At 42.8% G+C, this 26,878-nt stretch overlaps 1 protein-coding gene across 1 annotated transcript in view; it reads left to right on the plus strand.

Annotated features, from left to right (window-relative positions):
- Cpe (carboxypeptidase E) overlaps positions 1-26,878 on the plus strand; it is a 111,941-nt gene that overhangs the window by 22,335 nt on the left and 62,728 nt on the right. The window lies entirely within an intron of this gene.

Here is a 26,878-nt window from a genome sequence, read left to right on the forward strand (position 1 = left end):
CATAGTACTTGCTAGACTTGCTAGAATGAATATATACAATTAATTTAGGGGGAAGAATTGAAAGAATTGAAGCTGGGTGTCTTCTATTGAGATAATTCTTTTCTTCCTCCCTTCCTCCCTTCCTCCCTTCCTTCCCTCCTCCTCCTCCTCCTCCTCCTCCTCCTCCTCTTCCTCCTCTTCCTCCTCTTCCTCCTCCTCCTCCTCCTCCTCCTCCTCCTCCTCCTCCTCCTCCTCCTCCTCCTCCTCCTCCTCCTCGACTGGCCTCAGACTCCAAGATCTACCTGCCTCTACCTCCTGAGTGCTGGGATTAAAGGTGTGTGCCACCACTGCCTGGCTGAAATAATTCTTAAAGGTTCCTGATTTGTGTTTTCCAAAGTAGAATCCTGGTCTCAGGGGAAAATGAACAGTAGAAAAGGCCCTTTGGGAAGGCTGCTGTGGGGATTGCTCTAGATGAGTGCAGAATAAGTCATGTACTGTGTTATTACAGGTTAGATAGCAGAGAATAAATAACCCTAATTGAGTGGGGTTTCCATCGAGAAAACCTGTATTGACTTGTTCATATGTTCATAGTAAATGGTAATTCAGAAATTGTTAGGCTAAATAAATTCACCTGATTGTTGCTAGTATTTCCCAAACCAAAAATTAGCCACAGAGTCTTAAAGAAGGTTGTCCTATATTTGTGACTGTTTATTCTGCCGAAGTATCTGTTCCTCACAGCTTGAGTGATCTGAAACTTTCAGATGGACAGTTTGTCTTGAAAACCTGACATTCTTGCTCGTAGTGTTGCCATGGTGAGAGAACAGCTTAGCAACTGAAGTCTGATCTCATTGGTTGAGTCTTGGCTCATAGCATTATATTTCCTCCTGTTATTTTTTAAATTGAAGAGACCATCTGGCATTAGCTATATTTAAACATATAGTTCTGTTGTCAAAGAAGTCTAGGTGATATACACCTAGTTGTTAGGCATAGACTTGGCAGACATTCCCTGTTTTCACCAGTCAGTAATTTTGTCATTGTTTCAGTTAATTGATTCATAGATCTAAGCTTTGGCATCAGGTGTTAAAGGGCTTTGCTTATTTATTACTTTACTTATTTATGTTATAAAATTGAGTTGGCCAAATATTCTTCATTATGTGACCATGTTAATCCTGATGTGCCTAAAGGAAGATTCACTTGGGGCATTTCTTTTACATTATGTGTCCCTAAGCCAAATGATTATATGTGTCCTTTTAAAAGGACAGGGTCTTATGTTTGACTGATATCCCTGGGGAGACTTGTTCTTTTCTGGTGTGAGTAGATCTGAGGGAGAGAGGACTTGGAAGTGGGGAGGGGAAAATACATTGGGATCTATTATATAAGAGGAGAATAAATAAAATTAAAAAGAAAAAAAGGGCAGGGTCTCACTGTGTAGCTCCGGCTGTCCTGGAATGCACTTTGTAGACCAGGATGTCCTTGAACTTATGGAAACGCCCCCTGCCTCTGGCTTCCAAGCGCTGGGGTTAAAGGCATGCAACACTACATGCACTTTTAAAATAAATTTATTTTGTTTTGCTCTTTGAGATAAGATTTCACTATGTAGTCCAAGCTAGGCTTCTTAATGCTCCTGCCTCAGTCTCCAACATTCTGGGATTATAGACATGTATTACCACATTTGTTACCAAGTAATTTTTTTAAATTGATACAGCAAATATCTGTAGATATTAATGTGGGAAACGAGATATTTTATACATATATACATTGTATTATGGGTACATGTGTGCATTTAAGATAATGATTATGATTGTGCTGAATGTTTCAGCACAGTGATACATTGAATGAATGAATCGTGAATGACACAATGAATAGGTATTAATGTTTTGAATTTGCCAATGATAAAAATGGATTTTAAGTAAGATTTGTAAAGGTAGTAACTATTGATTATAAATCTTTTTAGAAAATATATAAACTACCGTTTTGAGGAAGCTTCTGCTATAGAGCTGGATAGATTATGACACGTGGATATGTTATGATAATAAAGACCCAACATGTCAGGTACATTAAAAGTAACTGAAGCCAGGCAGGGTGGTGCACACCTTTAATCCCAGCACTCGGGAGGCAGAGGCAGAGGCAGGTAGCTGTCTGTGAGTTCAAGGCTAGCCTGATCCTGAGTGAGTTCCAGGATAGCCAGAGCTACACAGAGAAACCCCGTCTTGAAAAACAAACAAACAAACAAACAAACAAACAAACAAACAAACAAAGTAATTGAAAAAGTTCCAGGGAACAAAGTGGAAAGATACAGGTTTAATAGGGGCAGTGAGGGGACTGATATGGAAGAAATGGCATTTATTCAGTTGATCTGTGACCAGAATTCTAGAAGAATAGTTCTCCTCCAGATTATAACTCCATCCTCTCTAGCAGTGGTTACAAGGTTCTCTCAGGGAATAGCTATAAGGAAGGGCTTTGTACATTGAGCTTGCAGTGCAAACCTTGAAAGATAGACTTTGTTTATATTATGAATGTCCTTGAATGCCAAGCTGAGGATCTAACCTAGCTGGTGGTTTGTGCAGAAGATAACACATCTGCGTTCAGCAGATTTAGGGAGATGCTGGAACCAATCACCTGGAAGGAGATGTATGATTATTATTTTGAAGTGAAGGTCTTCATTTCAGTCAAGAACAGATTTAGGGATTCTTTGCAAGACAGGTGATGGTAAAATGGTGTTGATAGATTGGACCACTCAGCAGAGAGATTGGCTAGAAAAATTAGCATGGGAGTCTCAGGATAAAATGTTAGCCTCATCAGTACTTTAAAGACTGTAGGACTCAGAAGAGAGCAGAGAGAAATAGACAGAGAAAGACAGAGGATATATCAGTACCACAGAAATCATGGCGTCTCATGAAGGTGTGGGCACCTGTGATGGCCAAGACCAGTAGAGCCAGTCTCTTTGCAATATAAAGGGAAAATCTGGTTTTACTAATGGTGCCAAACATTTTCTGCCCAATTCACTCAGTGTTTACTTAGTGTTTCTTTAGACTTTTGGGTGGATTATGAAAATGACTGGTTCCCATGTTAAGAGAATCATCACGATGTGCAGTTCCCTCACATCACAAGGATGATTCTGCCCCAGTGGACTCTGGCCCGATAACATGTAAAACACATTACACGAAGCTCTATTTATGCTGAAGAAGATGCAGTAGACACGAAAACCCTAAGAAAACTTGCAAGGTGGAGAATAGAAAGGAAAAAACTAAATTCTAAAATCCATACTAAAGGATTATTTTGGTATAAAATTATTTTATTTGGGGGAGGATCTCTCTCTCTCTCTCTCTCTCTCTCTCTCTCTCTTTGTGTGTGTGTGTGTGTGTGTGTGTGTGTGTGTGTGTGTGTGTGTGCTCATGCATGTGTGTTCAAGTGCAATACAGAGACCAGATATTTTGGGTGCATTCTAGGGAAACATCCACCTTGTTTTTTGAGATGAGTCTTTTACTTGGAACTGGCGGTCAATGATGAGACTCAGCTAACTGGACAGTGAGCCCTGAAGCTCTTTCTGCCTCACCTTTCAGCACTTGGGGAATGGGCACACATTGGCATGTCCATGAAGGATGTTATATGGCCTCTAGGGATAGAGCTCAAGTCTTCAGTCTTGCGTAGCAGGCATGTTATGAACAGCGATATCTCCCTAGGCTAGACTGTTTGGAAATTCAGAATGTGAAATGCTAGAGCCTGGTGCCCTTTTTAGGGATTTGAGGTTTGTAACAGTGAGACATATTTAGCACCCCAAATTGAGATCAGATTTTAAAGCTTAACCCTAGAAACCTAATGCAAGTCAACAGTAATAATGAAAATTATCTTGGTTACTATACAGTCTTTTATGGCTCCATGGAACTATTGAGGAAAATAGGTAGCTCAGCAGTTAAGAATGGGTACTGCTCTGTCTTGTCTGCTTTGACTTATCTTCCAACAGACCGAGGTTCAAATCCCAGTACCCACATGTCTGTAATTCCAGTTTCTGGGGGTCTGGCACTCTCACAGACATACATGGAGGCGGAAAACCAATGTAAGTAAAATTTTAAAAAATTAAAAAAAATGTGGTTACTGCTCTCGCAAAGAACAAAGTTTTGTGCTTGAAGGTTTGATTGCAAATGGTTGTGTGTTCTTCTTGCTCTATTCCATTGTGCTGAGGTCACTGACAAACATGAGCATGGAGGGTTTCTACATGCTGACTATATATCAAGGGTGGAGGAAGAAAATGTAAAGGAAATGTAAAGAAAATGTAAAGAAAATGTAAAATGTATTTGTTGAAGAGCTCTTCTGGTCAGACATCTGTCAGCATTCTTTTATTTCAGAGATGAGGAGATGCAGTTTAGACTGACTTGCTCAATGTTGACAGCTAAGAAGAGGTGTCATAAGAACTCAAAGTTTGTGTGTGTTCTGTTTCGAAACTCTGCATTTGTTTTAAGATGTAAGTCTCCCAATCTGGAGTCCCTGCCATTGTCCTGAGCAGATTGATGGGACCTCTCTCCATAAGTTTCTGATTTAAGTTGGCCTGAAGTAAATTCTGAAATTTTTTATTTCTAAGTGCCCAGGTGTCTTAGTTTTCTGTGCAGAGACCATGACCAAGGCAACTCTTGTTAAGGAAAACACTTAATTGGGGCTGGCTTACAGTTTCAGAGGTTTGGTTCATTATCATCATGGTGGTATGCAAAGCAGCGTGCAGGCAGATGTGTTATTGGAGGAGTCAAGAGCTCTACATCTTGATCCAGAGGCACCAGGAGGAGACTGGCATTCCACACAGGCTACAGCTTGAGCTCAAGAGACCTCAAAACCTGCCTACACAGTGATGCACTTTTTCAACAAAGCTTCTCCGATGATGCCACACTTCTTAATAGTGCCACTTCATATGGCCAAGCATTGAAACACATAAATCCAGGATACATGAATAGGTCAAACCTATTCAAACCACCATGCCAGGGACGCTGATCTTGTAGACTGAGTGGTAATTGCAGGTTCCTGAGTCAACCGGTAGGTACCCTGTATTTATTTCCTTGTGAATTGTTCCCAGTATTCAGAAAATGTTTTGGTTAAAAGGGTTAAGAGGAGATAGAGGAGGAGGAGGAACAATGTCCTGCAGATGACACTGTGGGAACAGACTGTTAAAATCAGGTCCTGTCCCTTCTTACATTTGTCGTGTCACAAGAATGCCTAGTGTAGGTCTATTCTTGTGTTCTTGAGCATGCGTGCAAGCCAGTTCTGGAATGACTAGTGCACAGGAGACAGAGAGAACAGGCAGATCAGTATACAGAGTGCAAGGATATAACTCAAGGAAGACTTGTTAGAATATTCTAGCTACCCTTAGATCCTGTTAGGCTTAGGAAAGTTGACACTCCTTAGAAGACAGAATAAGATTAAATAATAGGTTTCAATCTGTTGATTGTTCTTGATGGTACCATGTACCAAAGGCTGGCCCTCAAACTCTTTCTGTAGCCAAGGATGTCTCTGAACTTCTGATCCTCCTGTGTTCACTTCCAGAGTGCTGGGATTATAATTGCTTATCACTGTGCAAGGGCCAGAAGTCAGAGCTTTGTGTGTGTGTGTGTACCCTTTCCACTGAGTAACATCCCTGGCATCACGCAATACTTTTTTCTATTACAGATCTTCCAGTATATACATGAACTCTTGGTTTCAAACAAGCAATGAAACAAACAAACAAGCCAACAAAACTTATCAGGGCTAGTGGATGTTAATGATAGGATTCTATGAAACATTCTGTTTTTCTCACCCAGGAAGAAGTCTGTCGAGCTTCTGTTATTTGTGTTACGAGATGCTTGATTGGTGCTTTATGGCCTCCTGGGACTCTTCCTTAAGCTTGGACTCTGCACAGTCATTGCAGGGCCTGTGTTCAGGAGATTGGCAGGGTCTTAGGATCGTGGAGCAGCTGCTCTTCCTTCTAAAGTCGCTTTGTCTGCCAGCCACGCAGTAGTCCTACCCTCACACCCACATTAGAGATCTCGACAGATCAGTATTTCAAAAAAATAATTTTATTAAAAATTTAAACAATTGTTTAGTGTGTGTGTGTGTGTGTGTGTGTGTGTGTGTGTGTGTGTATCACAGTACGCACTCAAGGTCAGAGGGCAACTCGTAGGATATGGTTCTCTCCTTCCATCTTGTGGGTTCTGAGGCTCAAACTCAGGTTGTCGGGCTTGTTGGCAACTGCCTCTACCTCTGAGGTACTTGCCTGACCCTAATTTAATTAATTAAAAGTGAGCATTCAAAGTATTAGGTGCCATTAGGGTATTTTCAAATGAAGTGTGTTTTAGTAAGTTCTCCTCCACCCAATCTCCCCCACCGTCCTGTCCTTCCATGGGGTGACTCCCCCTCCTCCCATGGGCTGACTCCTCCCTCCTCCCATGGGATGACTCCCCCTCCTCCCATGGGCTGACTCCTCTTCCCCCACTCCCCTCCTCCCGTCCTTCCATGGGGTAGTCCTTATTTCCAATTTCATGTCTTATGTCTCTTTGTTTTATCCATCCTTAAAATCTTTTTTTAGCTTCTCTTGATATTCTTTCTAACTTTTCAGACTTAACTGCATCTGTACCCGTCTATATAAACCTACACATTTACAGCTAGGGTACACGTACGAGAGAGAACAAGGCTTTTGTCTTTCTGACTTTGGGTCACTGCACCCAAACTAATCCTTTCCGGATCCGTGCATTTTTCTTGAAGATGTTGTTTTTGTCAGATCATGAGGAGCCACTCATGCATGAGTAACCGGTTTGTAGAAGGTCAGGAGGAAACCCACCGAGAACCAGAGCTCAGAACGGCCTCGTTTTGTGCAGCTTTCTTATCTGTGCTTATTCATAGCTGTGCCTAAACAGGAAAATCACACTTGGACTGGCTGAGGAATGGCAGAGGCCAGAGTTCTATCAACTGCCAAACACCCAGCTATTAATGGCAACTTATTTTTATTACACATTTGCAGTCTCATCCTAGAAGATACTAAAATAGAAACTCACTTAATACGTAAGAGGCAAATGGTTTACAATTTTGTGGCTTTATTTGAAAAGACAAAAGAAGGATGATGTTTGCTTCACTGTTTTTTTCCCCCTGTTTACCAGAGGAAGGAGAACATTCCATTAAAGATCTCATGAGGAATGTTGAGTTTGGTTTGGAGGTAAGGACATCTACCTCCCGACTGGTTTTCTTCCTTTCAGTTGTGGTGCTCTTGTTTGTCCTAGGACTAGGGAGGGAGGGACGGGGTGTGGGCCTACATTCGTGTGAGCCCATGGCTCCCGTTCTGTGCATGATTTCAGGACCATGCAGCAGGAAGTCCAGTTTCAGTCACGTGCATGCGCAGAGCACAGGAGCTATGAAGAACAAGAGACAGAGTGGTCACGTCCAAAAATGAGACAGAAGCTGCCTTCTACTGAGTTCTATCTTCATTCAATAGTGAGTTTGAAGGGAAAGATGTATCCATTGATCAAAGCCTTTCTCAGTCAATCATGTGGTACTGATTAACCAACTGTGCACAAAGTGAGCTGTACCCGCCAGATGGCTGGTCATGAGCTCTACTGCTCGAGATAAGCTAAGCAGATAGAGCAGGAAGCAGGGAGGGGGAGCCTCACATTTCCTGGGCTGCTTGGTTGACAAATTCAGGGGTGTGTGCGCGCGCGCGCGCGTGCGCGTGTGTGTGTGTGTGTGTGTGTGTGTGTGTGTGTGTGTGTGTGTGTGCGTATGTGTGTGTGTGTTAGGTGGGAGGGAGACCTAATCTTCCTAGACCCCAGTGAAACAGCAGAGGTGATGATGTCCGTATTACATTAGAGATGCTCACCGCACTATTGTCCTGGGATTACGTAATTTAAAAGTCTGGCTTCTTTTAGTCCACCCTTTTCTCTTCACCCAAAAGAGTTGTTTTCCCTTCTTTTCCATGGAAGAATTATTAAGGTGTGGAGAAATTGCTGGGAAAGGCCCTTTAGCAGTGTGAGAGGGGCTGACAGTATTTATCCAAAAGTAAAGTTTCCTTTGAAAACTCTTTTCTGCTGTTCTTCCCATTCTTGTCTTCACTTCCTCCCTCCTTTTTCCCCTGCTCTCCACCCCTCTTTTCCTCTTCCCCTGCTCTCCACCCTCCTCTCCTCTTTCCCCTACTCTCCACCCTCCCCTCCTCTTCTCCTCCTCTGCACCGCTCCCCTCCCCTTTTCTCTACTCTCCACCCCTCTCACCTGCAGACTTTTCCTCCTCAGTTCTCTTTCTATTTAGCTTATCTTATGCAACAGATCTCAGACTGTGGGAACATAGAGGAGGGGCCATTGACAGATCTTAAGGAGCCCATAGAGATGCCATTGAAGCCCTGTCTTCACCTTTCTCAGTCAATTGGTACCCGAGAGGTGTCTGGAGACACCTGAAATGTGGTCAGCTGTTGATCTTTCTGGAAGTAATGAGTCAAAGGTCTCTCTGAACCGAGGATTGGTGGGTGATCTCTCCATTTATAATTCTGCTCTGAATCGAATGATTCATAGAATATTGAGGAAGAGTCTGCTTTGATGTGAACAAGAGGAACATCCAGTCTCACGCATTTCCTAAGCTTGCTTATAGAAGACTGGGAAAAGTAGCTTGGTTTTGTTATTTTCTCCAAGTCTTTTTTCTTTCCTCCTGCTGTGTAAGAAGAAAAGCAAAGCACATGTAGAATTTGGCACTTTCAAAGCTATGCAATCCTGTTTTAGGCTTTTCTGCTCCCAAGTTATTAAAATAACCGAAGAGAATGTTATTTGGAGGGAGGCACAACAGATTAAATGGATCAGATTGCATTTATCTTGAAAGAGTTCTGTATCTTTCAATAACATCAGGTAAAAAAATAAGATCTGATGTTTCAGAATCTACAGTGAAATAGGATGATCTGCCTCAGAGAAAGGCAAGGTTAATTCATACATGAATGTTTCCATACACTTCAGAGTCAGCCATGCTTCTCAGAATAGTCTTCACACAAGAAACAACCAACCAATAACAACAAAAGAAATGGTGCAACCGGGAGGCTCAGACTAGGTTTCTATCGTGTATTAGGTTTGTCTGTCTGTTCTTTGGTTTTGTTTTTCTTGCAACCTTGACAGAATATCTTGCTGTGCCAGGAAACATTCACGAACCCCAAAAAGACCACCAAGGAGCTAAATCTGATGCAATCATTGCCATCGCATTAGAGTCTGGAGCTTGGGCTTCCTGCCAACCCTGACACAGCAGAAAGGTGGAAGCAAGCATTTATAGATTCAAGAAGAGGGTATCTGCCTTGGTACACATCTGACTGGGGGCCATTGTGCCTTATTGTAATATGGTTAAGTTAACCGTAAACTTAACTTCTGCTTTCCTCCTGATTGGTGATTGTTAGAAGGTGAATTGCCAGGGGTGGGCTTGTAACCTGGGATATAGATTTGTTGGGAAATAACCTGGAAACTGGTGCTAGACGCAGCTTTTGTTTGGGGGTAGCCTGGAAACTGGTGCTAGGTACCGGCTTGTTAGTTAACTTGAGTTTAACCATAGGTCAGGTTTTCAAAAATGGAGTGTGAACCCAATAGATCTGGTCTCTCAGTCTGACCGAAGCAATTTAGAGAATAGAGGTGCATGTTAAGTGTTAGTCAGATATGGAAGACTTGTCTTGGCTTCCAGCTGGGGACAGCCTAGCAAGGCATGGCTGATGGAGCATATCGGTGTGTGGCATCAACCACAGCGACAGCTTCTCATGTGGCACCAACCAGGAAGCAGATGGTTAAGTCAGAATCAGTAGGTTAGGCTACAGTCCTCAAAGGCCTGCCCCCAGTGACACCCTTTTTCCCAGCTATGCCTCCTATCCTAAAGACTCCATCCTTTCCACCATACCCAAAGAAGTGCCACTAACTGAGAGTTTAGTGTAGGTGTTTATACACGTGAGCCAGGGGGTGGGGAGGGTGTTTCACACAGACAGTGTGACTCATTATCTCCATTACACTATCGTCACCATTAGTTGGGTGAATACTGGCTGGAGTAATTTGAAGACATTTTGAATACAGCATACATATATAAATAAATAATTTGCAAGAAGAATCCACGTGGAAAGGAAATTGACCTTGAAAAGTGGCATGCCGTGGGAGGCAGGGAGGGCTGGCTGTTTCCTTAGTAGATGCTCGCATCTTAAAGAGAAGTACTGAAACATGGCAGCGTGGAAAAACAGGGAGTCAGCCTCTCCTTTCCTTTAAAATGTAACCAACTCTGCACAAATGGATTTTCTCGTTCGTCCACATTCATTTCAAATGGTTGTGCTTGAGTACGGTATTGGTTTTGTATCCTTAGTTTACTTGACGCTTAGCCTTGGTACTCACAAACTCTTCAATAGAGAAAATTATTAAACATATTACCAGTGCCATCCCGGGAGTGTCTCTGGATAGTGGGAAACCCTGCTGGGAAAGGCGTTTCCCAGGTTCTTATGGCCTTTCTTTCTTTTGTCTGAAATATGAGGTGGCAGAGGGACACGTCTTCCCATCACACACAGGATCCATTGTTCTCTGGGGACCAATTCTGTAGAAATGAACTTGCATTGTCCTCAGAACCCGCTGCTGCAGAGCGTAATCTCAGTGATTTCTGTTATCATTTGGGTTAAGCCCAGCAAAGGAGAACACTTTACTCAGCAGAGCCGTCACGCCCATCATAAATGATTTTTGAGTATTATTTTTCCTTAAGGTATGCTTTGGGGCAAACGACAATGACCAGTTCATAAATTTTCACCCCCAGTTAAATCTTTTTGGTAAACATTTCTATTCCATGTTTTTCTCTTATCCCCAATCGTTCTCCAATTCATAACGGAAGCACGGTAGCGTCAGGCATGTAGACACATACAGATCAGAGTTCATGCAAACACAGCTGGCGATGTGTGTTTCGCTGTATTTGCCATTCTTTTTAGGAGTGCTTTCTGTTTCTCAAGTGAAACTGACCTTTTTTGTTTTTGGTTTTTGTTTTTTTTTTTTTTAAAGAATGTATGGTCACTAAGGTTAAACACTGTCATTAAGAGAATGTATTATGATGACTTACAGTCTGCAGTCCAACTAACCCAACAATGGGCAGCTGTGAATGGGAAGCCCAGGAATCTAGCTCAGTCCCACGTGGCTGGTTGTGTCAGCTGGCGTTCTGCATAAGCTGCAATCTTGAAGAAATAGGTTCACACAGATGTGCCAATAAGTCCAAGCAGGTAAAGAAAAACAAACCCTTCCTTTCCCGTTGTCCTTATGTAGGCCTCCAGCAGAAGGTTTGGCCCGGATTAAAAGTGAGTACCATAACACGTGGACTTGGAACTTGCTCTGTCCAAGGTTGGCCATGAACTCTGCTTGCCTGTGCCTCCTGGGATTAAAGGTGTGTACCATCTTGCCTGGGCCTAGAGTTTTCAAGGCCACTGAGATCTGGCTTAAAAGCAAGTGTTGGCTCTCGTCAAGATTCAGATCAAAAGCTTGTTTCTCTTCCAACCTCAAGATCTGGATCATAGGTGTGCCCTCCATTTCTGGATTGGTAGCTCGTTCCAGATGGGGTCCAGATGACAACCAGGAATATCCACTGCAAACATTAAATATAAATCATAGAGTTGGAAGCTAGACCTGGCTCTCCGCTTCGGTACACTGCATTCCTCTTCCTTCTTTCTTCCCTTTCCTTCTGCCACCTCCCTCCCCTCCACTCCCCTTCTTTCTTTCTGTGCTATTTAGACAGAATTGCACTATAAAATCCAAGCTGGCCTCAAACTTGTCATCCACCCACCTTAGACTCCCCAGTGCTGGATTTATAGGCATTTGGTGGGGGTGGGGCAGCTTTTTGTGTTTTCAGTTTTCAGCCCTGGATTAGGCAGAGGGTGTCCTTATCTATATTTTTCTATTAACTCAGCAATTTTCCATACTCTTGTAACTGCTCAAACCTAAATTTAAATGAGACCAAATCCTTGTCTTAAATGAAGGCATAAGGACACGTTCTGGTCTTCTTATTAAAATTAAGCTTGGCAATGGAGGGAGAAGATACATGAAGAAAGTTTAACTTACCCTCTGGTCCCTGCATTTACCCAGTTCCCTTTAATTTCCTGCCCTAGGGAGCCTTTGTTACTACAGCCACACTAGCTGGGGTTGGGTGGAACAATTCTCTTTAATATGCTACAGTTTGTGGAGAGGGTAAAATACTGTTTTACATTTCTGAAAGCATACCTCATGGAAAAATGACACACTTATGTGAGAGGGATGCGGAATGTGTGGCAAGAAGAGAAACCGGTCAGAGGAGCTAACGCAGCCGAGACATTGGGCTGTCTGGTGTTATTTCCATAATCTCCGAATCACCAGGTTCTACCACATTCCAGGCTCTCCACACACTCTTTCCTGTCTTCTCAGTTTTGGCCTTGCTCTTCCTTATCATTTCCTCATCTTTTAGACTGTACTGTGTTGTGCCTCAGTGTCCCCCCAGGCTCAGATTAGCTTGCTCTCGCACAGCCTGGTGTTCCCAGATGTGCCTGCTGATCACCCCTTTCCCTGGACTGGGTTAGCTTGTCCCTTCACAGTCTGGGGTTCCCAGGTGTTCCTGCTCATCACTCTTGTCTGCTGTTTACCCATTTAGGTCACAGTAGTGATGGGGAGTTTTGTCTTTTTCAGTAGTGTTATCAGCACCTCGGACAGCGCCAAACACACAGTGGGCTCTCAACAAATACTTCCGGACGATACAATGTGTTACAACAAGAGGAGTCAGATTTCTGACATTACTATAGGGCTCTTCTTTCTTCATAAGCATCGAGGATTAGAACTGGGGAGAAGGAGGAGGAGAAAAAGGAGGGGGATAAAGTAGAAGGGGGGGAGGAGAAACAGAAGATGAAGAAGAAACAGAAGATGAAGAAACAGAAGAAGCAGAAGCAGAAGCAGAAGCAGAAGAAGCAGAAGCAGAAGCAGAAGCAGAAGCAGAAGAAGCAGAAGCAGAAGTAGCAGAAGCAGAAGCAGCAGAAGCAGGAGCAGGAGCAGGAGCAGGAGCAGGAGAAAAAGAAGGAGGAGAAGAAGAAGAAGAAAGAAGAAGAAGAAGAAGAAGGAGAAGGAGAAGGAGAAGGAGAAGGAGAAGGAGAAGGAGAAGGAGAAGGAGAAGGAGAAGGAGAAGGAGAAGGAGAAGGAGAAGGAGAAGGAGAAGGAGACGAAGAAGCAGCAGCACCTGAAAGATTTCCTTCAGAGGCACAGATACTCTATTAGCCAGGTCCAGGAAACGGAAGGAGCACTTTCTCAGTATAGCAGTCAATACAGATGGAGTAGGGCGTAGACTGGAATGTGTGAGTGTGGCAGAGAGTCAGGGTCTAGCAGAGTGTGCTGTTGTTCCTGGTTAAAAACGGGAAACTCCATTTTTCCTTTGTTCTCTTCTTTCTCTAGTGAGTTGTTTCAATGTCAAAGGTGCCACATGAAATTACTTGAGCTAAGTTAAGTGTGACTTCTTTGCTATTAGCAAGTGACATTTGACTTGGAGAAAGGGCCACCTCTTTTTGAGCTATTTCTGTGGATGGGTGTAGAGATTACAGCCTTGAAAAAAAAGAATTACATTTCCATTATAGATATGAAACACTGCTCAGAGGGACTAGTTAATTTTGTAAAACTAATGAACTAAAAGGCATTTATTCATCCCTTTCACAAATATTTACTGGCAGTAAAATGTTTTTCACTATGCCTTTTTTTTTTTTGGTGGGAACACAAATCTGTGTAGGCAAGAATACTGAATTAAGTGGATTCTTCCAGCGTAAATGGGAAACAGCCTCGTTTTTCCAATTCACAAGTGCCTTGCTTTGGCTGGGGAGATGGGTCCATCGGTAAAGTGTTTTCCATGCAAGTTCTGATCTCTAGTTTCCATGCAGAAGCTGGGCATAGTGGTGTGCATTAGGACCAGGGATACAGACAGTTGGATCCTGGAGCTGCCAGCCAGCCAGTCTATCTGAATTAGCAGGCTCCAAAGAAGTGAGAGGGAGCAACTTCAGAAGATATATGATGTCAACCTCTGGCCTGTATGTATGTATGTGCATACAGGTCAAACACAGACTCACATATGTTGTCATACACACATGAACGTATAGGACTTCAGTTCCTTCTTTATTAGAAATTTAATATCTCCTCTCTATTTAAAATTTTTTTAGATTTATGTATTTTATGTGTATGAGAGTTTTGCCTGCCTATATGTGTGTGTACCACATTCATGTGTGTTACCCCTGGAGGTGAGAAGCAGATGTCAAGATCTCTTGGAGCTGGAGTAACAGGTGAATATGACCACACTGTATGGGTTCAGGGACCTAAACTCCAGTCCTCGACAAGAGCAACAAGCACCCTAAACTGCTGAGCCATCTCTCCTGCCCTTGGTTTTTTGTTTTTTGTTTTCTACTAAATCACTGAATTACCAGTTGCTGGAGCCATACTTAGGATGTGGTGAACACCTATGAGATAATTTACAGCAAGTGAGAGAGTTGAGGACTGTGAATCATTTACTGTTCAGTACTAACAGAACTTGACAGCTTTAGTTGTTTTCTTATGCGATGAGTATTTCATGAAGTGCTAATTATGAAAGACATCAAGGATCAAACTCCGGAGTGCTGATCTATGGAGCATTGGACATGAGTTCTAAGGGGTCTGGGAGTTTGTTCTCTAAGCCTTTCCCACAATTAGTGAGGAATAGGGTGAAGGTGATGTTTTAAAAACGTAGGTTGGGGAGGAGGCTCCATAGATGAAGTACTTGCTGTGCTGTGAGGACCTGGGTTTGAACCCCTATAACAGCCAAAGAAGTCTACTGCTGGGGAGACAGAGGTAGGAGGTTCTCTGGAGTGAGCTCCAAATTCAGTGAGAGACTTGGGGGAGAGAGAGATAGTAGGGTAGAGGGGGAGAGAGAGAGAGAGAGAGAGAGAGAGAGAGAGAGAGAGAGAGAGAGAGAGAGAGAGAGAGAGAGAACGTCAGGTAAAGATGTTGCAAGCGTTGTATGAATGAATTCCAGACTGGTTGGAAGAATTAAGACACACAAGAGTGGGAAGAGCTTAGAGCAAATCAGACTGGAGCAGCTATCCAAAATCCCAGAAGGCCAGAGAAAATGCCAGACAGCAGACTGATGAGAAATAAGCCAGGAAAAGTGCTGGCCCTCAAAGAGACAGATGGTAACAGGAAGTGCTCAGAGAGCTGTGGCCGTGATAAAAATCACACACTAGGAAATCACCTACTTGTAATTTGAAGCTTTGCAGAGAAATTAAACCTCTCTGCTAGTCAGGCAAGGAAGGACGGCAACAAGGCAGCGGAATATTAAGTACCAGTGTGGTTCTTCCTCAGTGCCTGAAGAAAGAAACGTGGTCTGGATCAGTCCATTAGCATTGGAAGTTTTTTCTTAGAGATTGTGACCAAGATTGTATGGTGTGCTGTACATAAAAGCGATCGGATTTGCATAAAATGTGCTCCTTAAACATCTTCATGCAGTACAGCATCCTCCTTGACATCTAAGGTAGAAATAGTAGGTCTCTCACCATCGGAATAAATGTTTTACACATTCATGGTTGTTTTTTCTACCTTATCCCATTCATCCTCAGAAAGGTATGCTAGAATAGAATGTAGGAAATGCTAGTCATAGTTGCTTGCCCCTTTAATCATGAGGCAGATTTCTTTCTCAATTATTTTGAGTGAAAATATACTAAAGTATGAATTTGGAAAAGTGAAGATATTTTCCATTTTTCTTCTTTTTAAAAATTATATCAGGCTTGCTAGTGTGGCAATGCAGCTCGGTCACACCTATGCAAATAATAATTTGATTGCTACCGTGGATGAATTCTTTTACACCTCTCCAGCACACAATTGCTTTTGAGACAGGGCCTTGCTATGTAACTTAGATTGAATTTGAGGTCAATATGTAGTTCAAACTTGCCTCACACGTCCTGCCTCACACTTCCTGCCTGGGTTGCCCAAGGACTGAGGTTGCAGGCCTCAGCATACCTGACATATTTTTAACATGCAGAAGATCAAAAGGAGTTCCTCTGGATGGAATGCAGTGGCCTTCTGTCACCCTGTGCTTGTAGGTGTGGGTGCCTTGGTACCCACACCTACAACAGGCCTCCCTCCACCACCACGGAGCAGCAAGAACAGAGCCCCCACGGGCTGTAGCTCAGATGCTGTCTAAATGCCAGCCATCTGGCACTTCTCTGGGCTCCACACTTTCTGCCATTCCCACGCATTTGCAGGTTACCCTGCAGCTGTTTCTGTTGTTAACTTGTCTATCCTTGGTTTGTTTTATGGATTCAACAAGGCACTTTGAGGGTCTGGGAAGAAGGCTCCCTTGCCTGGCTTCCCAGGCAAGGACTTGGAGACTCCACTGCTGAACTTCATGTCCTTATCTTTGATCTGCTTTCTCTTCCCACTTAATATTCTGTCTGAAGTGGGGCCCACTCTGTAACTGGGCGAGCCGCTTCCTAGGACCATAGTCTCATCCCTAAAACCATCCGGACTTCTGCGCCCTACATGCTATTTCCCCCAATTTATTATTTCCACATTCTTGTTTCTAACCTAGTTCACTACTTTTGTTTTCTTCTGTAGTTCTGTAACAGGTTTATCTAGCTCAGCCCCCTCACAAGCCATTCTCCACTGAATACTAAAAAAGTGGGGCGAGTTAGCTTGGGAAATTGTACTAAATACCCTACTTGAGGATTCAAAGTACACATTAGCATAAGAAAAGATCTGAGAACGGTTTAAGTGAAAGGGGAAAGAACGTTTGAAGTCGATTTTAGTGATTCCAAGAGCATCAGGACTAAGAGGTTCCTTGTGTGGAGGAAGACACTTTCCTCCGGGGACTTTGATTTTCCTCTTCAACCTCAGCTGGAGGTTGGCCCCTCCACTTTGTTATTTGATACGAGGAGTTTTGCAATTTATTTATTCAGGTCATTTTTTTTGTTCTGATTGTTTACCACATATATTTTAATCATGACTCACCTCTAAAGAGGAACTTTTCCATCTCTTTTATATTATAAAAGCGGTCAGGTTCATTCATTTTTATATTCAAACTGAAAAAAAACAACTGAAGCTGTGACATTGTTTTTGAGTATTGTTCTTTCAAGATGTCATTACCACTGTTTATAAGGGTATTTTAATTTTTTTCTTTGACTTTGTTTGGAGACAGGGTCTCACTATGGAGCCCTGGCTAGCCTGGGTCATATTGATCTCACACTCCTAGAAATCTGTCTACCTCTGTCTCGAGAGTGCTGGGATTAAAGGCAAGCACCTCATATTGGTGTACGTGTGGTCGCCACCTACAGAGTAGATGGCAAAATCTGACTCCTGAAAGCTCTCCTCTGGTTTCCACATGTCCTGGGTCTCTTATAGGCCCTCTTCCCAACTAAACAAATTATAAAGAAATTTATAACATTAAAATGTCTAACTATTTTTTCTTTCATATTGTCTTTTTCTTTTTTGAGATAGGGTCTTAGTCTGTAGCCCTGGCTGGCCTGGAACCCACCGTGTAGACCCAGCAGGCTGTTATCTCACAGAGATCTGCTTGCCTCTTCCTCTGGAGTGCTAGCATGTAGGCCTCTTCATGAGAATCTTGAAGATGGCAGCGGTAAGCTTTTGCAGAAAAGGTTCTGCATATTCGGAGATCTCTCAAATGCTCAGCCAAAAGTCAGTGTGGACCAGATCTTCCTGCCTCTGCCTCCCGGGTGCTGAGGTTAGTGGTGGCCCTCATGTTTGGCCCCAGGATGTCGGGCGTTCCTCTCAGCACTTTGTTTGGACGCTGGCCCTTTCCAGAGAGTCTGGATGCTCTGCATATTGTGCTGATTGACAGATGAACTACACAAAGACTCAGAAAGGTGTCCTCTGGAGAATGTTAGTGCAGCATTTTCCTGCATCTTTCAGCTTCAGTACTGTTGCCAATCCAAGTTCTACAAAGTAGTCCCATGAAAAGCATGAGGAAAAACCGCTACAGTTTTAAAACTATGAAGCTTAAATAGACAACGCAAAATGTAAAAACCGTAACCAGTCACGACAGAGTCATCTTGAGCCTTTGTTTTTCCCTTGTCTGTGATTCTGGGCTTGCTTTAACCTATTAGACAGGTAAGAAATACCTGAGCCTTAGGGAAATCATTACCTTACTTGGCCAGTCATGGCTGGTTTAGGAGCTTGCCTGTTGATAATTTTCATGTATCTAGAAAAAAGTGTTTTGATTATTTGAAAACAATGTAAACAGGAAAAAAGAGATAATACTATTACAAAGTATTATAATTGTCATCGGGCAGCTCTTTAAAATGGGTCGGATACCCCTCTGCACTGCTCATCCCCCATGAGCGCTGTTTGGTGTTGAGGACCAAGACCCAGGACTTTGAGCTCGCTAAGCAATTCAGCCCCCCAGTTAAATCTCTAACCAGAGTCGTTGTCTTTAAAATTGCTTTCTCATAGTTGCAGAAATCACACATTCTAGGGGCAGTTTTTATCCTACAAGGATTACTGCTTGTAAGTAATAAGTCACCATCTGTGGCTAAATTGATGGCATGTGTTGACTCAATTTTTGGAAGAAATAGTCTTAGTCATATTTGCTACAAGGGCGTCTTGTTCTCCAAGGAAAATGTCACCCTGGGAATTTTGCACAAAATTTCTTGGGGTAGTACAAAACAAGCTGTGCAGCAAAACAACATAAAAGTGGGTTTTTTTTTGGGGGGGGGGTGGAGGTTGACTTTTTCAAAATAAGGGCTTCCTTGTGTGAGTCCCAGAGTGAAGTTTATTCTGACACCCTTGAGTCTATTTCAGGGGCACTTTGAAGTGCACACATTTAACTTGGATAATTAATATGCAAACTACATAATTTCTAGTGTACATTCCCATAGGAAGAGAACAAGGATGTTCTGAAGCTAATGGTCGATGTGGAGAGTCTTAGGTATTGAAATACACACTTTTTGTTTCCATATTGTGTTTGGAAAAAATATATACCTGGGGGCTGTGGATGTAGCTCCGTTGGTGGGGTGTTCACCTGGCGCACACAAAACTCTGGGTTGCATCCCTAGCATTCCTTAAAACTGGGAGAGGTGACAAGTTCAAGGCTAACTGGGGATACTTGAGACATTATCTCAAAAATTATATGTACATGTTCATACATACATGTATTTGCATACATATGGAAGTACCTTTTATATTTAATAACTTTCCTTTAAGTGAACCTTTTCCACAAAAAAAAATAAATCTAAAAATGATACATACTTTCCAAGTCTATGAAGAGAGAGAAATAGGGTGATATTGTTTGATACTGTTGTATTTCAGAAGAAAAGAAATGGAACCATCGGAAGATGATTAAAGCTAAATATTTGGGTTGTCTGAAGATGCTAAGGCTGATGAACGCCAGCACAGTTCAGAGGAAATTAAAAGAGTGACATTCGTATCATTCCACACCCTGCCTTGCTTTCTTTCAAAGTATGGCCTCTTTTTTTTTTTCCATTAATTGTTGTTGTATACATACATACAAAGACATATACACCGGGATACACATACACAGGGATACACACACACATGCACGCACACACGCACAATACACACTCACTCACTCATGCACATGCACTCACAAACACATTCACGTGCATGCACGCACTCACAGGCACATGCCCACACAAAAACACACAGACACATGAACACACATACATACACACACTCACATACACACGCACTCACACGCCCACACATTTGGGCTGCAGGGCAGATGCTCTGTGTACTCATTTTAGTGACACAACTCTCTTTGAAGCAGTTACTACGATCTCTACCAAGTAGGGACCCTCAGTCAACATCAGGGGAGGGTTTATGAGAAGTCTGTGCTTTCCACACAATCGCATGCTCTTCCCTCGACATTTCGTGATGTATGAAAGGGACAGCTCTGTCTTTTTCTACATACCTTACAGCTGTGGTAATTGAAATTAAGTCCTAAAGGAACTGAGAATTTCTGGCAGTGATGTATGAAAGCCAACACAATTTTGGTTTGAACATGAAGGCATTTATAATATGGTGGAGTAGAGAAGATGCCAAAGGATATGAGGAAGCCATCTCTCTAGACACTGGAAGGGTCCATGATTCACCAAAGAATGATACCCTGAACTCAAATAAACACAAAGAGTGTTTTATTCTTCAGAAATCCAGCACGTTGGGGTCTCTGATCACCAGATCAGAGAGACAACCAAGTAAGCCTGCAGACTTGATTTAAGGCACACTGGGGTAGGTGATCTCTATGTTAATCTATTGGGTCCGTCTGCATGGACATTCCGTTATGGGATGGGGATGGGAGGTCTGGAAACTGTTGCTGAGGAAGCAGCTGCTGACCCATTGTCCTTGCTTCAGGCCAGGTGGTGGGGCAGTTTCTAAGGCCTGGGCTTGCCTGGAATTGCCCAGTTCCTGGAAATAAAGATTTAGACCTTGTCTCCTTAATTGCCAATCGGAAGCCTGTCATGGAGTCAGACTAGCCTTCTCACCACACAATTCCACAGTTATAGTAATACTTATATTATGAGACAGGAGCTCACTATTATGTAGCTCTGCCTGTCGTGGAACTCACAATGTAGATCAGGCTGGCCTGGGACACACTGAGATCGACTAGCCAGCCCCTGCCTCCTGAGTTCTGGGATTGAAAGTGCAAACTGACCGGAAGTCCCACACCCTCGGATCCCGGCCCGCAGCAGCTCTCTGCTCCCAAACCCCGTGGGAGAGAGACCCAACCGCCTGATCAGGTGGGCACTCCTGAGGCTGCAGAGCGGAGGAGACCACCAACACTGCCCACCCCTGCCCACATCCCTGGCCCAAGAAGCAACTGTATAAGGCCTCTGGGCTCCCGTGGGGGAGGGCCCAGGAGCGGCAGGACCCCTGCGCCTGAGACACCGCCGGAACGTGAAGGAAGCAGACCGGATGGACGGTTCTCTGCACCCAGGTCCCGTGGGAGGGAGAGCTAAACCTTCAGGGAGGCGGACACGCCTGGGAGACCAGAGGGGGCTGCACTCTGTGCACATCCAGACGCCGGAGGAGGGCACCAAACGTCATCTGGAACCCTGGTGCACGGAGGCTCCCGGAAGGAGCGGCGCAGATCTTCCCGGTTGCTGCCGCCTCGGAGAGGACTTGGGCAGTGCCCCACGAGCAAACTTGAGCCTTGGAACCGCAGGTGGGACCAACTTTTCCCCTGCAGGAAACCTGCCTGGTGAACTCAAGACACAGGCCCACAGGAACAGCTGAAGACCTGTAGAGAGGAAAAACTACACGCCCGAAAGCAGAACACTCTGTCCCCATAACTGGCTGAAAGAAAACAGGAAAACAGGTCTACAGCACTCCTGACACTCAGGCTTATAGGACAGTCTAGCCACGGTCAGAAATAGCAGAACAAAGTAACACTAGAGATAATCTGATGGCGAGAGGCAAGCTCAGGAACCCAAGCAACAGAAACCAAGACTACATGGCATCATCGGAGCCCAATTCTCCCACCAAAATAAACATGGAATATCCAAACACACCAGAAAAGCAAGATCTAGTTTCAAAATCGTATTTGATCATGATGCTGGAGGACTTCAAGAAAGACATGGAGAACTCCCTTAGAGAACAAGTAGAAGCCTACAGAGAGGAATCGCAAAAATGCCTGAAAGAATTCCAGGAAAACATAAATAAACAAGTAGAAACCCATAGAGAGGAGACACAAAAATCCCTGAAAGAATTCCAGGAAAACACAATCAAACAGTTGAAGGAATTAAAAATGGAAATAGAAGCAATCAAGAAAGAACACATGGAAACAACCCTGGACATAGAAAATCAAAAGAAAAGACAAGGAGCTGTAGATACAAGCTTCACCAACAGAATACAAGAGATGGAAGAGAGAATCTCGGGAGCAGAAGATTCCATAGAAATCATTGACTCAACTGTCAAAGATAATGTAAAGCAGAAAAAGCTACTGGTCCAAAACATACAGGAAATCCAGGACTCAGTGAGAAGTTCAAACCTAAGGATAATAGGTATAGAAGAGAGTGAAGACTCCCAGCTCAAAGGACCAGTAAATATCTTCAACAAAATCATAGAAAAAAACTTCCCTAACCTAAAAAAAGAGATACCCATAGGCATACAAGAAGCCTACAGAACTCCAAATAGATTGGACCAGAAAAGAAACACCTCCTGTCACATAATAGTCAAAACACCAAACGCACAAAATAAAGAAAGAATATTAAAAGCAGTAAGGGAAAAAGGTCAAGTAACATATCAAGGCAGACCTATCAGAATCACACCAGACTTTTCGCCAGAAACTATGAAGGCCAGAAGATCCTGGACAGATGTCATACAGACCCTAAGAGAACACAAATGCCAGCCCAGGTTACTGTATCCTGCAAAACTCTCAATTAACATAGATGGAGAAACCAAGATATTCCATGACAAAACCAAATTTACACAATATCTTTCTACAAACCCAGCACTACAAAGGATAATAAAGGGTAAAGCCCAATATAAGGAGGCAAGCTATACCCTAGAAGAAGCAAGAAACTAATCATCTTGGCAACAAAACAAAGAGAAGAAAAGCACACAAACATAACCTCACATCCAAATATGAATATAATGGGAAGCAATAATCACTATTCCTTAATATCTCTCAACATCAATGGCCTCAACTCCCCAATAAAAATACATAGATTAACAAACTGGATACGCAATGAGGACCCTGCATTCTGCTGCCTACAGGAAACACACCTCAGAGACAAAGACAGACACTACCTCAGAGTGAAAGGCTGGAAAACAACTTTCCAAGCAAATGGTCAGAAGAAGCCAGCTGGAGTAGCCATTCTAATATCAAATAAAATCAATTTTCAATTAAAAGTCATCAAAAAAGATAAGGAAGGACACTTCATATTCATCAAAGGAAAAAATCCACCAAGATGAACTCTCAATCCTCATCTTCGGTTGGTTTATATACAAGTGTGCAATTTCTAGGCTTGAAAGTAAAATGATGCTATCTGGTGCTGGATAGAGGAGCCTTATTTTTTATTATGGCAGCTTGCTATTTTTGTAACATGGTGATTTGGTTGAACACAATAAAGTACAGTAGTAACTGATCTCCCCTTCTTCCTGGATGAGTGAGGAGATGATTAAATGTTGATGTCAGCATCCTTGAGCATATTCAGATGAGCTTCTGCTTCTGTTGAAAAGGATGCTGTGTTTGATTGTGGTCTGAAGCTTTGAAGCACTACTTGGCATCTCCTTCCTTGGAGGTCTCACTGTTTAAACATAACAGATTTGATAGCTTGTTGGTAAGGTAAGGTCCAGCTTGTCTCCACTAGGTCATCTTCATGTGAATCCGGTGGTTATACAGTTTTGTTTTAGGGATATTTCATTTTTTAAATAACGGTTTTAGCTGACATTCATGGAGAGAATGAATCCTTAGAACTGTGCCACTAGTGAAAGGAAATCCTGTCTAGAGTATGTTTCTTTACAAGGCTGTGTCACACCATCCTTTGGGCCCTCTGCTGGAAAAGTAGAATCAGCTCTCAAATAATGCCTTTTAAATTGTATCCTCTAGTATTATAGATGTAGGACAGTACTGTATCATACCTCTGTGGATGTAAAATAGCTTGTACCTGCCTTGTGACCGTGCTTTATCAGAGCTGTTTTTAATGATGTTGCTCAGAATGTTTTCTTTCCAGATGATGATTGAGAAGCTAATTTAAAAAAATGGTGCCAGGTACCACAAGAGTAACAGAACTGTGCTGTTTTCTCGGGTTTTGTTTTTTTACTCTCTTTTTTAATGGAGTGTGCTGGATGTCTCTACAGTTTTGTTCAGATGACTGCAGAACCTGGAAAAGCTGTTGCTGCTGTTGATGCATAACACACTGCTATTATTGGTCTTTTTATATAAATATAAATATATATATACAGATATATAATTTGAATTTTTTGAAACTTTAGCTGTGCTGTCAACTTTGGAAAAAAGTATCCCCGTTTACTGTGTTGAGTTGGCACTGTACAGAAATTAACAGCCATATTGGTCTAGAAATGTTGAACTTAAGTTTTTTCCATTTGTACAGGGGTAACACACTGTATTAAATATGTAAGGTCTTATCTACGTGGGTTTGATTACAAAAACTAATAAAGTATTCTCTAAATTTAAAAAAAAAAAAGAAAGTGCAAACTATCCCACCTGGCTCAATTCCACTTAATTTTCCTCAGTTGGGCCAGACCTGCACAATCTCTCCTGCATGACCTTCCCCAGTACATCCTGACTTATTCTTAACATTGTCTTAGTCCCTCTGATGAATTTCTCAAACTAGAAGTCACCAAATGTCTTCTGCACAGAGACAGACAAGGCTTTCTAGCGTTGTTGGCCACATGATCATTGAGCTTCTCTTTCCTACTGGTAAGCCGTAGCTGACAATAAGCAGGGAAGGTTGCATTCTCATAAAACTTTGTTACAAAACAGACCATTGTGGGATTTGCCACTCCGTGATAGAGCACGTGGTCCCTCTGACTTACAAATGGCTGTCAGGTTATTGTTTAAAGTTAATTCATTGCTTCAACTTGCTCAGGGGAATGACATTCCTTGCGCCTGCTTCTCCTGATCCCTTCCCTTTTGCTCTGTTTGTACAAATCCTGTCTTATTTCCTGCATATCCTGTTGTCCTTATAATATCTGCATCCTGTTGTTCTTATTTCCTGTATATCCCGCTGACCTGATATTTCCTGCATATCCTGCTGGTCTTATATTTCCTGATCTACATTGTGAGTTCCAAGCTGTCCTTACATCCTGCATCTTGTTGTTCTTATTTCCTGCGTATCCTGCTGGCCTTATTTTCTTCAGATCCTTGAAAGTTCTGCCTTTATATTTGAAGTGGTTTGTTTTCCTCTGCCTGAAAAACTTCCTTGCCTAACTCCCACTCAGCTGTCTGTTCTCAGCTGAAATGCCACCATCTCAGGGAAACTTTCCCTGTCCTTCTGATCTCGGGTGTTTTTGCTATAGTCATAGTTTTGTGACTTTTACTTCCATGATGTGCTGAATAGTTCTATGCCAACTTGATACAAGCTTGTGTTACCTGAGAGGAGGGAGCCTCCACTGAGAGAATGCCTCTGTAAGATGTGGCCGTGGGCAAGCCTGTCAGACATTTTATTACTTAGTGATTGATGGGGAAGGGCTTGGCACATTGATGGTGGTGATTCTGGGTTTTATAAGAGAGTAGGTTGAGAAAGCCATAGGGAGCAAGCCACTAAGCTACACTGCTCCATGGCATTAGCTCTTGCCTCCAGGTTCCTGCCCTGCTTGAGTTTCTGTCTGGCTTCCTTTGATGGTGAACTGCAATGTGGAAGTATAAGCCAAATAAACCCTTTCCTCCCCAGCTTGCTTTTTGCTCATGGTGTTTCATTGCATCAATAGAAAATAGAAGTAGTCAAGTTGGTTCCAGGAGTGGGGTATTTAGGTGACAGTTATGCCCATGTTGTTTTGGAGAGGACTGTGGAAGGACTTTGGAATTTTGTGGAAGAAAATCTACCTAGTGTTCAATGTTTGGTGAGCTGTTCAGTAGGAACTTGGAAGAGAAGAGTGTTGAGGGCAATAGAGAAGATGGAGTCCTGGCTTGTGAAGTTCTAGAGGGAAATTAAAAATCTCCATTGGGGTCATTTGTTATTTTGAGATAAGGTTCTGTGGTTCTGGTTAACTGGGGCTAATGAGCTAGCTGTGATTAATAAGATACCAGACTACTGAAGTGAATCCTCTGCTTTGCTGGGATAGTTGATGTTCATTGGATGGAACTTAGTGGTGATTAAGAAGAGACCAACATCACTGAGGTGAAGTCTGGAAAGTAATCCCTGAGAGTCAGCACAGGGAAGCTGTTGTTCAGAGGAAGCCAAGGTACACCTGACCTTGGTAGTTTAGAGTCACCCAGGTGTTTCTGGTTCTGAGGGCATGGAGGACCTCATGGAGAACCCGAGAAGAGGGAATGTCAGTTAAGAAAATGCTTCAAAAAGTTTGGGTTGTAGGCAGGCCTGTAAGACATTTTCTAAATTAGTGATTGGTGGAGGAAGAGCTAACCCACTGCTACCCATCCCTGGGCTGGTAGTCTTGGGTCCTATAAGAAAGCAGGCTTAGCAAGCTTAGGGAGCAAGCCGGTAAGCAGCACCCTCTATGTTCTAGGCCTCTATGGCCTCTGCATCAGCTCCTGCCTCCAGGACTGACTTCCTGTCCTGACTTCCCACTTCCCTTGGTGGTGAACAGTGAATGGAAGCATAAGCAGGATAAACCTTTTCCTCTCCAACTTTCGTCTTTTGGCCATGGTGCTTCACCATAGCAATAGTAATCCTAATTAAGACACATGATAATGAGATAAATATTTTGGGTGATTAATAGTTTCTTGTTAGACTCTCAGGGTCTGTGACTGTGCCTGAATCTCCAGCTCTGAATTCAGTATCCATGCCTTCTGTAGTAGGTTCAAATTTGATAAACACATAAACTTAGACCTATATTTTGTATTTGTAAGATTGATACTAAAATTACATGCCATGCCCATAAACTCAGTATTTCACAGGCAGAGAGACATGAAGATCAAGATTTTAAGGCTAACTTCAGCTGTCTAGCAAGTTTGAGGTTAACATGGGCACAAAAGAGGCCCTGTATCAAAATACATAAACCAAACCAAAACCCAACAAAAACAAAACTGATTGATATGGGGAAAACAGTTGCAAGTTGGAGATTGGAGATGAAAATAGAGATGTAGTTTCAACTAGAAGCCAAAGAGGACACACATTTTGTAAGAAAATCTCTTAGGCTGCTCCACACAGTCGTCCACATTTGACTATGTGTGACCTACATACAACACCACGTCATTTGCTTTAATTCTAGATATTAAGCTTTCTATTTTGTTGTTGTTGTTGTTGTTGTTTTAGTGTCTTCATTTCCATCACCTACAG

The sequence above is a fragment of the Rattus norvegicus genome, chromosome 16 (genome assembly GCF_036323735.1).
Source record: "Rattus norvegicus strain BN/NHsdMcwi chromosome 16, GRCr8, whole genome shotgun sequence".
NCBI classification, from domain to species: domain Eukaryota; kingdom Metazoa; phylum Chordata; class Mammalia; order Rodentia; family Muridae; genus Rattus; species Rattus norvegicus.